The 12,475-nt window shown below is 40.2% G+C and overlaps 1 protein-coding gene across 1 annotated transcript in view; it reads left to right on the top strand.

Annotated features, from left to right (window-relative positions):
* Window positions 1-12,475, top strand: part of LOC140231998 (protein kinase C-like) — a 239,156-nt gene that overhangs the window by 40,203 nt on the left and 186,478 nt on the right.

Genomic DNA, 12,475 nt, shown 5'->3' with positions numbered 1-12,475 from the left:
AAATCATGCTTGTCATCAATGGCCTTGCATATTCTACTACTCAAGACAAACCCATTACCCATGGTACATTGTGTACCTATGGTACTTTTGACAGCCCAAACTATTCAGCTGTACCACCGAGTATCCCATGGTGCTTTGGGAGAGAGAGAGAGGAGACTGGAAATGAACCTAGGAATACTAACAGGCTGTCAGCTTTATGCACTGGAACCACCGTGGCCATCTTCTTTTGCTATTGTTGTTGTTCTTAATGTTAAAATCAATTGATGTGTTCTTGAGTGAAGCTGACAAAATGTCAGGTCTAAGGCCGAAACGTAAGAACATGGATGGCATGCATGCGCCGTACTGATCCCCGCGATAGCTGGGTAGGACTACCGTAATGGGAGCCCGACGGCTCATGTTTTTTGAGCGCCAGAAAGAGGCAACCAGCAAATCTGACGTTTGACCTGCAAAAGCCATCCGAGATGAGAGAAAATCAATAGACTCTTGCAGAATAGGAGCAAGGCTAAAGTTTGGCGGTAGGTGGGGGGGGGGGACGAGGGGGGGGGGGCGGATGAGGAATGATGGATGAATTCTACTCGGGCTCTCCTCTTCCGACTCCTTTCCCTTTGCTTTGGGATGGGGTTTCAATCCCAGTCAATCCAGTCACTCAAATTGACCAAAAACAAAAAGGAAATAAAGCTGAGCAAAGACAAAAATACAGCAACAACATCAACAAAAGCCTCGAAGGACAAGAAGGTGGGGATAGATGTTGCTTCTTCATTTGGGATTGAATTTGCGAATTGGCCATATCTACTGCAATTTCTATGCATCATAGAGACTGTACCAATGAGCCCCATGTTCTGAAGAGTGTGATTACATTTTACAGAAATTAGGTTAATGGGTCTTTAAGAATCTGAAATGGAGCATTTCTCCTTCCTGCTGCTCAGATAATGAGTATGTGTGACTTAAGCTAATTGAAGGAGATTCAATAGGACGTACAGCAAGGTTGAAGTGAAGGCTGCTACTCGGAAATTTCACATGTGCACACTTACAGCAATCCTGCAATTTTGATGTAAGATACCAAACCATGCGATACAAAAGAATACAAACTCACACACACATATATGCACAAAAATGTTGTTAAGGCCAGTGTTATATTTATGCAATACTTTTAATACTGTGCTGGAAGTCAATTTTGATGTGAACTTAAAGTCTCACTCTGCTGATATCACTTGTTGAGCATCAGTAATAACTTTAGTGAAATTGTTTTGAGAGATGGAATAGCAGATAGATGTACATTATAAAAGGATATGCCTCATAATTCTTCATTGCATTATGTTGTTTATTCTGCATGCTCTTGAGGCAGCCATAGTAACCAAAAGTAACACCCTTTATGTATTCACAAATATTTCTTTGCAGTTGTCTTCTTTTTGTTTTTTCATGGCATCAACCAGAGGTCAAACCACACAATTTACGTGATACTTAAGGGGAGATAATCTATGTATCCAAAGCAAAAGCCTGTATGCAAAGACTAGCAGAAGTCTTACCTCCACAGCGCTGTATCAATAGGTAATGGCAGGGGTGTGTGAATTTGCACAGAGATCTTGCTTCTTCCACTCCCCGGGCATTTCGCTTAGAGATGGTCCACCCACGTCCATTGAATGCACGCGAGTTTCCCTCCAAGTCCCGAGTGCTTTCGGCCGACTATGAACCCCCATGCACAATTCGTCACAGCTGGCACGCCAAATCAAAACAAGCAGGGCATGATATTTGCAATGGGAGTGAGAAAGCTGTCCACATATTGCCTTCATGTATTATATGTTTGTGTGTGGGTGTGTGTTGTTGTTGCTTTACTTTCTTTCTCATTCTCTTGGGTTTGCCGTAGCTCCTGGGGTCAAGTGGGCTGTGAAGGTAACTGGACAAGGCTGGAGGAAGTGGGAGAAAGGTCAAAGTCATAAAATGCCGGACGGGAGAACAAAAACCATCATGAAATGTTTCCCCTTCAAATGAAAAATATGTCAAAATCAATTTGATATTCCACCCTGCATGTATAATACATTCTCTCCCCCCCCCCCATAGTACACAGATAAAGAAGACAGGGGAGAAAGAGAGATAGGGAGAGAGATAGGGAGATAAAAATATCTAGGGAGAGAAAATGCAGAAAGTTGAAAATATACCATATAATAGAGGGAGCAATTACTTGTGTAATTGATTAAATATCATATCATCAGATCTAATAAGTGAAGGATAATGTTGGATTATTACAGCTGTCAAAGATTTGATGGCAGTTGTTAGAGAGCATAATGGCTGAAAATCATTTCTAGGTGGATAAGAGAGAGAGAGAATATATATATATATATATATTCTCTCTCTATATATATATATATATTCCTTTGAGTCTTGTAGAAGCATAGCAGTCAGGGGCTGAATGTCATCATTATGCATCTCAGGCTTGAGCTTTTTCCCTGATATCAATAAATTTATATGTCCTTGACATTCGGTGATTATACTACTTTCCTTTACCATATATAACATTTGCAAAATGTTGCTTGTAACAAGCAGTGGCTTACAAATGTATGTTGTGTATATGTTCAATGTGCTATCTTGATAAGATATTAACATGTAGAGGTTATAGCCCAATTTGTTGAACTAACAACGTATTGCATGCGCTGTACTGGTTCAGATTCGAAAGGCTTCGGGCCCCCCCCCCCCCCCCCCCCCCCAATGAAGCTATACGTATGTGCTAAGTATGCCATCGTAGTGTCAACTGTACAATTTTGACATCTGTCACTTGTAACATTCTGGAATGCCACAAAATAACTGAAAGATAGTTTGGGTTTTAGTCAGATATCAATTTTACTTTGGAGCATGGGGCAACTTACTGTTGTATGGTTCTTGCTCAATTTGACTTTTAAGGCTTATTTTGATGATTTCTTTTTCCGAAGGGAGAGAAAGAAAACAAATACTGGTTGTTGGCTTTGCAACACTGCAGAAAATCTGCCCAAATACACTAATAATCATTGATAAAAAGTGAAAACTGCCAAATGGAATCTTAATCCATACAATGGGCTGTAAATCCTATCACCTTTATTCCATTGATGGGAATCTTCCCACATGCTTTGCAGCTTTGATGAATCTCTATCGGGTGTAGTCCCTCACCTACTTCCACAAAGAGTGAGTAGGCGTCACTTCTGCCCCTTCCCCCCCCCCCCAATAACCTTCCTCTCACAAGCCATTGGGTTTCTGTCAGGTAGGCCAGAGTAATGTGATGGGGTTGAAGAGAGATTCAGTAAGCAGTCAATCTGAGGCAGGCCTAGAGGGCTCGCGGGTGAAGAAATGGGGATGTGATCACATTAAGGTAGCTGATAATTTGATTCCAGTCACCTCTGTAACTCCAGGAATCCAATAAAAATGTTATCAACTTTGGCGTAATGAGCCTTGAAGTTCCTTTGCCCCTTCTCTGCGTTGCCAAATAATCACATTTTTATTTTTATTTTTGCATTTAAGACAAATCTGACACTTTGCCGAAGCCAAAAAAATAGCTGAGAAAGGAAAATTGTTAGTTTCCAGAAATAGGAGGAGGAGGGAGAAGAAGAAGAAGAGGTCGCAGAAGGAAAAAAAAAAGAAGGAAGAGGGATATGCAAAATGAGGATGAAGAAAGATGAGGAAGAGATGGAAAAGGAGATTGAAGAAGAAACGGGAAAGAAGATGGAGAGGAAGGAAGAATGTAAGAAGGAAAAAAAAAGAAGAAAAAGTAGGAAAGAGGGAAGGAAAAGAAAGAACAACAGGGCAAGCAGGTGGAGACAAAAATGAAAGAAAAAGATGACGGTAAGAAGAAGGAGACAACAAAGAGAAAAATGGGAAATGGAGAGGAGATAAGAGGAAGTGGGAAGCCAATTCTACATTTTATTTTGTTGAAGGAAATGTAATCAAATTGAGCAGAGCCGTGTACTAGATCAATGTAAGTTGACTGATACAAACGCCTTATGATACTCACAGTAAAAGCCAGTCCCATCCAGTCGAGTAGCAATCAAATTTTGCAAGTGGTAGCAGTTTTGTTGAGATCATTCCTGAAATTATGTTCTGAAAATGTTATGAAAATGTTTACAGTAAGTAAAATATGTTGAATATGCATTATTATGCAATGAAGATAAAAATATGTCGGCACAATTCCCTTTGATCTCACCTTTTTACTGAAAGTATCAAGACAAGATTGTGTTAGGATGATATAATTGCACTTATTTGCTGATGCTAGACTGAACGTAAACAGTAGAGATAAAATCTGTGCAGGGATAGATTAACGTGTATTCTGTTGCAGGGGGCTGGTGCCTCTCTCATCACATGTTGCCATTTCTTGTGCATTAACATTTTTTAATGAGAGAATAGGATGGATACATCGAGCATCTCCACTTGAGATAGATTCTTCGTCGCCTGGTGACATCCCCACAGGGTGAAGCCTAACTGGTGTGTATCAGAGTGAGTTGTATCTCCAAGAGTCCACGGCAAGGGAAGGGGAATGAGTCGATGTTGAAGTGGATGGAAGAGGGGCGAATGGTGGATGGACGGGGGGGGGGGGGGGGGGGGAGGGGAATGGGATGATGGGAAGAGGAGGTTGCTGTCATGCTCTTTGAAAGGAGAAAGCATTCTTGAGAATGTAGCACACATGCATGTTAGGGGGAGTTCATAGCAGGTCATATTGGGACAGCTCTCAGCAGGCACAGCAATGACGAGAGGAGAAAAAAAGGAAGGGTTTGAGGAGGAAGAACGGTGGGAGGGGCGAAGGGGAGAGATGAGGGAGATGGATAACATTTCTTTTTTTGGAAGACTTTTTCCATTGGACTGACTTCAACCTCTCCATTGTGGATGAGATGGTTGGAATAGAGGGATAAGGATTGCAATTTGTACAAGTGACTTTCATTACAGAAATGGGGGCAGGCAGCAAATATAAATCTGCATTTTGGGATAATTTTTCCCTCCCCTGCTCAATTTGCAGACAAATCTATCCGCATGGTAGCTCATCTGTAGCTGCCCAAATGCAGCGTGGGTGGTTATGTTTCATTTTTGGGGAGCCATTCAGGAAAATGCGTCTTCCCCAAAGAAATGTGGGAATGTGTACCCAAAATGAAGGTGAAGATCAGATTGCTGGAGTAAGCTTGAGCTTGTCGAACATGCGATCTACCTTCTCTTGCCAACTGAGGAGGAGAAGGAGAAAAGCAAGAAAGATGGAGGATCACTTTGGGCCTCTAATGCCCACGTGAAGTCTCTCGAAAGATTTTTTTTTTTTTTTGTATATTGGTAAGCGCAGGTGAAGAAAAAGGCATAGCCACAATTTTCGCAAATACAATCTCCTTTGCTGGAAGTTCTATGGGAACAACCTCGACTCTTGCTTTAACCCTTCACACACCCATGCAACTATAGCTGTTCCTTGCAAAGTTATGTCATCAGCATTCGGTTCATTCCACCACAGTTAGGCAGTTCACTCTAGTATAGTATGCATGGCAGGGCCAGAGTACAACTTGAAGGCCATTTGTGAACGATGGGGTTTACATGGATTAGGTAACCTCTAAATCATAGAAACCTAATTTCTGGACAATATTTCACCAACGTGCAAAGAAAGCGAACATGGTGGATGCCTGAGTTCATGGCTGCGGGGGGGGGGGGGGGGGGGTGCTGGGAGAAGGAAAGTAAGGGTTAGACAAAAGATTGAAAGAGAGAAAGAGAAAAGAAAATGAGAGAGAAAAAACAGTAGGGTAGGGAGAAGAGAAGAAGGAGAGGGATTGACAGGAATGTGGGAAGAGGGAAGAATGAGTAGGAAACAGAGCTGGAGGAAAAAGTCACTGCCCATTCTTCACCATGCCATCCACCACTTATAACAGCTCTCATCCGCACTCGTCCAGGAAGAGAAGAAGAAAAAAATTGGCATTTCCGAGGCAAATGGCTGCTAAGCATCGATTGCCTTTCCCCCAGTGTCCACATATGATGCATTGTTATGAGGGGGGAAGTGGTCAGCCTCCCATCATCTTCCAGTGAGAAAACAAGAAAAACAACCCATTTTGTGAGTTATCGGGAGCAGGAAATCTGACTTGGATATTTAGTGGACTTTATTGGGGTGCCCCGCCGAGCCTTTGCGAGCGTGTCTGGATTGAGAAGGCACAGCGTTTGCAATTCTAATGACGCACGGCTCACGAAGCTGCGATCAGCATGCTGGAGCATACGAAAAGGGGGGGGGCGGTTAGGGGGAATGCCGTGAACACAAGCCGTGAAGTATTCCATTCAGATTGATGGTCTGTGAGCTTGATTATACAGCAGCTGAGGGGAAGATATTGCAGCTTCTCTTTTCATCGTATATAGTTGTCATATTGGGATGTGAAGACTGCACAGTCGTTTGTAATTACATCCAGGGGTGTCTCGAAGCTTGATGGATGATATGATATCAAGAATCATGGTTGGAGTCCTCCCCCACACCTTTGTTTGTTCGCAGATGGATTTTACAAATGAAAAGAGTGTCAACTCGGAATCATTTGTGGACTCATTTGCTATGCAATACTATACCGACAAATTAAAATTGTCCATTATGATAATTAATTGGTCAAATCTCTTCAATTCTTTCTCAATGTTATTAGGATGATATCTTTAGACAGTTCTGAAAGCCATTTAGTTTATACCTAAAAATGTTCATACCATTGCTATTTCCCCTCCTGTACTTAGAATGGGGAGGGGGGTTGCAAACAAACCTGGTTTGATCGAGTTTCATTAATTCTTTTAATTGATCGGCAGTGGATCGTGAGAGATCAGCTGGTGAATGAAGGCTGCATCTGGGCCTGCAATCAGAACTAAATTGGGAGAGCAGCATTTTGAGGGGCGGGAAGAAAAAAGAGACAAATGAAACAAAAACACTGAGAGAAGACTAGGGTGGAAATATTTCCAAAGGCCATACATGAATAAATACAAAAATCCTGATCACACACTGCAGTCGTAGAAATGTCAATGTGTAAAGAGAGAACTAGAGTGGTAGATTGATACAAGTGTACATACATGACAGATAGATAGATAGCTGCATATATATATATATATATATATATATATATATATACATACATACACACATACATAGGTAGGTAGATAGATAAAGAGGTAGATAGATAGATAGATGCATACATACATATATATATATATATATATATATATATATATATATATATATATATATATATATACATACCATACATACATACAACATACATACATAGGTAGTAGATAGTAAAGAGATAGATAGATAGATAGATAGATAGATGCATACATACATCACATACATACATACATACATACATACATACACACATACATAGGGTAGGTAGATAGATAAAGAGATAGATAGATAGATAGATAAAAAAAAGATAGAAAAAAATAGATAGATGATAGATAGATGGATTATATACCTGTAAAAGTAGAAATTTTGGCAGTGTGAAAATTTTCATGCATTTGTTGCAACCAGAAGCCAAGACAGAAAGCACGAAAATATTTTGCATGCCATTTTTCCCCAGTAAATAATGTCCTGATTTTGCAGAATAAAAACACAAAACTCATCTTAGCCGGCCTAGGCATGAAAAATTACACATGCGAAAATATGAATTTTTACAGAATATGAATATATATGTTGTATATATGAGGAAAGACAAGGTAAGAAAATGCTATTTGTTGAAGGGCAGAACAAGTTTCTGATTTTTATGGGATCTTAGAGATTATTTTATGCTGTGTGATTTGACATAATAATGTCAGGAATGTGATAGTTTGATGAATTCCATGAAACTGTTTGTTTGCAGATATCTTTAGATTGTGAAGGATGATTGCCCAGCTTGATCACCACTTTTATTTCAAATTTACACCCATCGTGGCCTCATCCATGTAGTATCCCAACTGTAGATTTATAGATATATTCACTAAATAATTGAAAAAAGGTAGTCTTTGACATTTTATTGATTGTCATGGTGAGACAGGCAGTGTTACTTCATTATCAAAACTTGAGGAGAACTTCTGCCAGTTTGATGTAGTGATTTCCTGTGTATTTAATCCAGCTCTGAATTTTATCTTCATTTCTTTCTAAAAACTGCATAGCAATTTCGAGCTCTCTGATGGGGAAAATGTCATGGCCATACTGTTTTTCCTCTTCATCCTTAACCCCTCAGTCCCGCTATGTGGGAAAGTTAGTGAGATTTGCTTAAGAACAGTTAGCCATTGGAAGTCATAGAGTTAACTCAGCTTGTCTGCCACTGTGTGTGTGATTACTGTGTATCATGCATATGCATGCAATCAACATGCAAATTTTCATGCACTCCGCAGGGTTGAGAACAAGCCGCTCTTGCAAGCGCCGCGAGAAGCTCGATATATAGACTATCCTCAATCTGCGGTGGATTTTCTGTTTCCTCCGCAGCGCTCCGGATAGCTTAATCTTTCGGCTGGGATATGGGCCCCCCCCGAGATTGAATGGGGCAATGATGCATGGCTGAGATGAGTGCTGGGGATAAGACAGAGAGCGCCGCGTAGTCGTGCGATAAGAGTCAGAGCTCAGTCGTTTGAGGAGCTTTCCCCCACAAATTCATCCAGCAAAAGCACAAACGACGTTCTGCCAAATGTTCTGCAAATTGCAAGATGCAGCCAAATCCTCTCCGTTAATAAATAATCAGATGACTCCTGTTGGTAAGGCCAAAAAAAAAAATTGTTTGTTTGCCCTTAATTGTCAAACCCAAGAGGGTCGGTAGGTCGGTTTTTTTTTTTTTTTTTTTTTTTTAGTACAGGGTACCCTTTTTTCCATGTCAATGCACTCAAACTCCACGAGATTCATTCAAATTTACGTCTTGCCAGTGCCCGGTACGCGAGGCAGAAACACTCACTGACAAACACTTATAACGTTCATCTTTGTTAAATTTGCAAACAGCTCCAAAAAAAGTACCTTCCAGTGAGATGCTGGCAACTGAACTCCAAACAGTTTTGGTGCCATGACAGCTGGTAACGGATGCTGCAAAAGTAGCCATCTTGTGAAGGGCTGCACACTAACCCATTTTTTCTGCCGGTCCGACCTGTCTCTGTCGGACCGGTAAATGCCCCGTTTTACCATTTTTTAAGGTCCGAACAGAAAATTTACCGGTCAAGAACGACAACATAAAAAACATTAAATGACTTGCAAACTTATTTTCTTGTTTTTTTATGGATGTAAACCCCTCCCCATGTACATTTTACAGATTAATTTTTTTCAAACTGCATTATTTATTGCACAAGAAATTCAAAAATAAAGACAGGAAAAAATTAGAATGTTTGTTGTGATTAGTGTAAAATGATAATGAACAAAATCGGATTGTATCAAATGCGTTTGTGACTTTTTCTAAACATCAGCGCACGAACTTGCTGCGTAACCTGCTCTTGGTGGTCAGTTGGATTGCGATGATTTAATGAATTATTTTAGCTGTGATATTTTCTGATGCACGCGATACAAGGGGTTCTTTATTTTTCTCCCGATAATCTCTTCGCATTTGTGCTGCGTTCTTGAAAGGTACACGACATGCAGGGCCGAATTCGCAATCCTTTTGCGCCCATTTCCACCTCAAATATTAGCGGGATTGTGACGATTTCATAAATTACTTCGGATGTAATCTTTTGTGATGCACGCACCAGCTAGAATGGTTGAAAATGCGTTCTTTATTTTTCTCCCATAATCTCTTCGCATTCCGTAAATGCGTTCTTAAAAGTATACGACACGGCCAAAAATCATGATTCTTTTTGCGCCTATTGTTTCCTCAAACTTCAACGGGATTGCGATGATTTTATGAATTATTATTCGGCTGTAATCTTTATGATGCACGGGCCAAAAGGGGTTGAAAATGTGTCCTGTATTTTTCTCCTATAATCTGTTCGCATTTCGTACATGCGTATACGACACGCCGAATTTACGATCCATTTAGCGCCTATTTCTACATCAAATATCAGCGGAATTGCGTTATTTCGTTAATTATTTCGGCTGTATTCTTTGTGTGTATTATTACATGCACCAGATGGGGTGAAATGCGTTCTTTATTTTTCTCCCGATAATCTCTTCGCATTGTGCAATGCGTTTTCAAAACTATACACTGCATGCAGGGCCGAATTCGAGATTCTTTTTGCGCCTATTATTGTTTACTCAAATTTCAACGGGATTGCGAAATTTTCATGAATTACTACTCGGCTGTAATCTATATGATGCAAGCGCCAAAAGGGGATGAAAAGGTGCTTTAATTTTCTCCCGCTAATCTCTTCCCATAATTCGTACATGCGTTCTTAAAAGGTATACGACACGGCCGATTCACGGTCTTTTTTGGCTCCTATTTCTGCCTCAAATATCAGCGGGTTTGTGGCGATTTCATTAATTACTTCGGATGTAATCTTTTGTAATGCACGCACCAGAAGAGTAAAAATGTGTTTTTTATTTTTTCTCCCGATAATCTCGTCGCATTTGTGCATGCGTTTTGATAACCAACACGGCATGCAGGACTAAATTCAAGATCCTTTTTGCGCCTATTATTTTCTCAAATTTCAACGGAATTGCGTTGATTTCATGAATTTTTATTCGGCTGTAATCTTTTATGATGCACGTACCAAATGTGTCCTTTATTTTTTTTTTTTCTCCTCTATAATCTCTTCGCATTTCGTACATGAGCTTTTGAAAGGTGTACGACCGCGGCCGGCCGAATTCATGATCCTTTTTGGGACGATTTCTACCTCAAATATGTAAGCGGGACTGCGATGATTTCATGATTTTTTTTTTCTCCCTAGTATTATCTCTTCACATTTTGTGCATGCGTTCTTAAAAAGTACACGGAAGGGCCGATTTCGTGATCCTTTTTGCGCCTATCTTCATTGTGAGATCATTCTGAATGAAATGAAAATATTCATTTGTGAAATGACTGTGTAAAATGAAACTGAACGCAATCAGATCCATTTACTGTATCGCTGAATATCGAATATGTTTTTACTTTTCTAAAAATCGACACAAGTAAATTAGTTTCTAACATGTCAACTGCCCACGCTGCTGCGAAGCCGGATCGGATCGTGAGTAAAATGACCCAGAAATGCGTGCGCTTCTAATTCTATCAATGCTTCAATGTCTGGCATGACCGCCGATCGCAAGCAACAGAAAAGCAGTTACACTGTACATGCTTTGCATGTATTGCATGGCATGGCAGTGTGAGAGCAGCGCCAATGCGCAAGCTAGCGCGAATAACTGGTCGCCAGTGTGCAGCCCTGTACTAAGTGCATGTATACATGCAATGATTGGATTTCGTGCGCGTGCACGCATGTGAGCCAAAAAGGTAGCTACATTGTAGCATGCAATGCATGCTATAAAACGTAGCCTGTGGACCCGCGCGGCCCGAACACAATTACGACGGGTCGATGAGATGAAAAAAAAAAAAAAAAAAAAAATTTTAAGACTTTTTTTTATTCTTTCTCTAGCTTAAAATGGATAATTTTGGGTTTAAACATCCACAAATTTGTAGAAGATGAAATTTGTGGAAAAAAATAAACGTGAAAAAAAAAAAAAAAAAAAAAAAAACGCGACCCGAAATTTCCGTGATTTTCGGTCGGTCGCGAAGGGCAAACAAACCATTTTTTTTTTGGCCTAATAGTACAGCTGCTTTGCCTACTGGTAATGCTTTGAATAAACTACTTTTACTCCTACAACTACTACTTGTATGACTGCCACTTTTACTACAAATACCAGTGTTGATACCAACACTACTACTTCTACATACAAGTTTGACTTCTAACTACTACTTCTACTACTACTACTACTAGTACTGCTGCTACTTCTACCACTACTACTCCTGCAACAATAACAACAATAAAATCAACAACAACAACAACAACAACAACTACTACTACTACTACTACTACTACTACCACTACTACTACTACTACTACTACTACTACTACTACTACTACTTCTGCTACTACATTTACTACTAGCATTGTAGCAATATAACTTCTACTTTTACCCTATTCATCTTGCATTGCTTCTGGGTTAAGGTTGCTAAAACTGTTGTTTCAATTAATTTCACTGAAAGGAATTTTATTTGCACTACTTTAACTTCTACTTCTTCTACTTCTGCTTCTACTTCTACTGCTTTTGTAACTGGGATATCTTGTGCCCTTTTTTCTTTTTTACTGTGGTACAGCAACTATCTTTAAATGTTAGTCTTGTATGTGGGGAAGTGCAGGAGCTGAAATCCAAGCTGACTCTGATAGGTTGATCCGTGCCATTTAACGTCTGTGGTTGCACACATGTGCTCTGCTTACTCCGAGCTGTCAGGAGGTATTCTGTGATGCAAGTCAGAATCTTCTGTGCGTATGTGTGTATGTGTGCGTGTGTGTTAGTGTGATATGAGTCACAGCTGACAATCTGTAGTTTTGTCCCTCCAGACATAGTTCTTACTTATCTAGATCACAGGCGGGCCCCTGATAGCGTACT

The sequence above is a fragment of the Diadema setosum genome, chromosome 8 (assembly GCF_964275005.1).
Source record: "Diadema setosum chromosome 8, eeDiaSeto1, whole genome shotgun sequence".
Taxonomy (NCBI): Eukaryota; Metazoa; Echinodermata; class Echinoidea; order Diadematoida; family Diadematidae; genus Diadema; species Diadema setosum.
The sequence above is the reverse complement of the archived record's forward strand: the minus strand, read 5'-3'. Positions and strand labels throughout refer to the sequence as shown.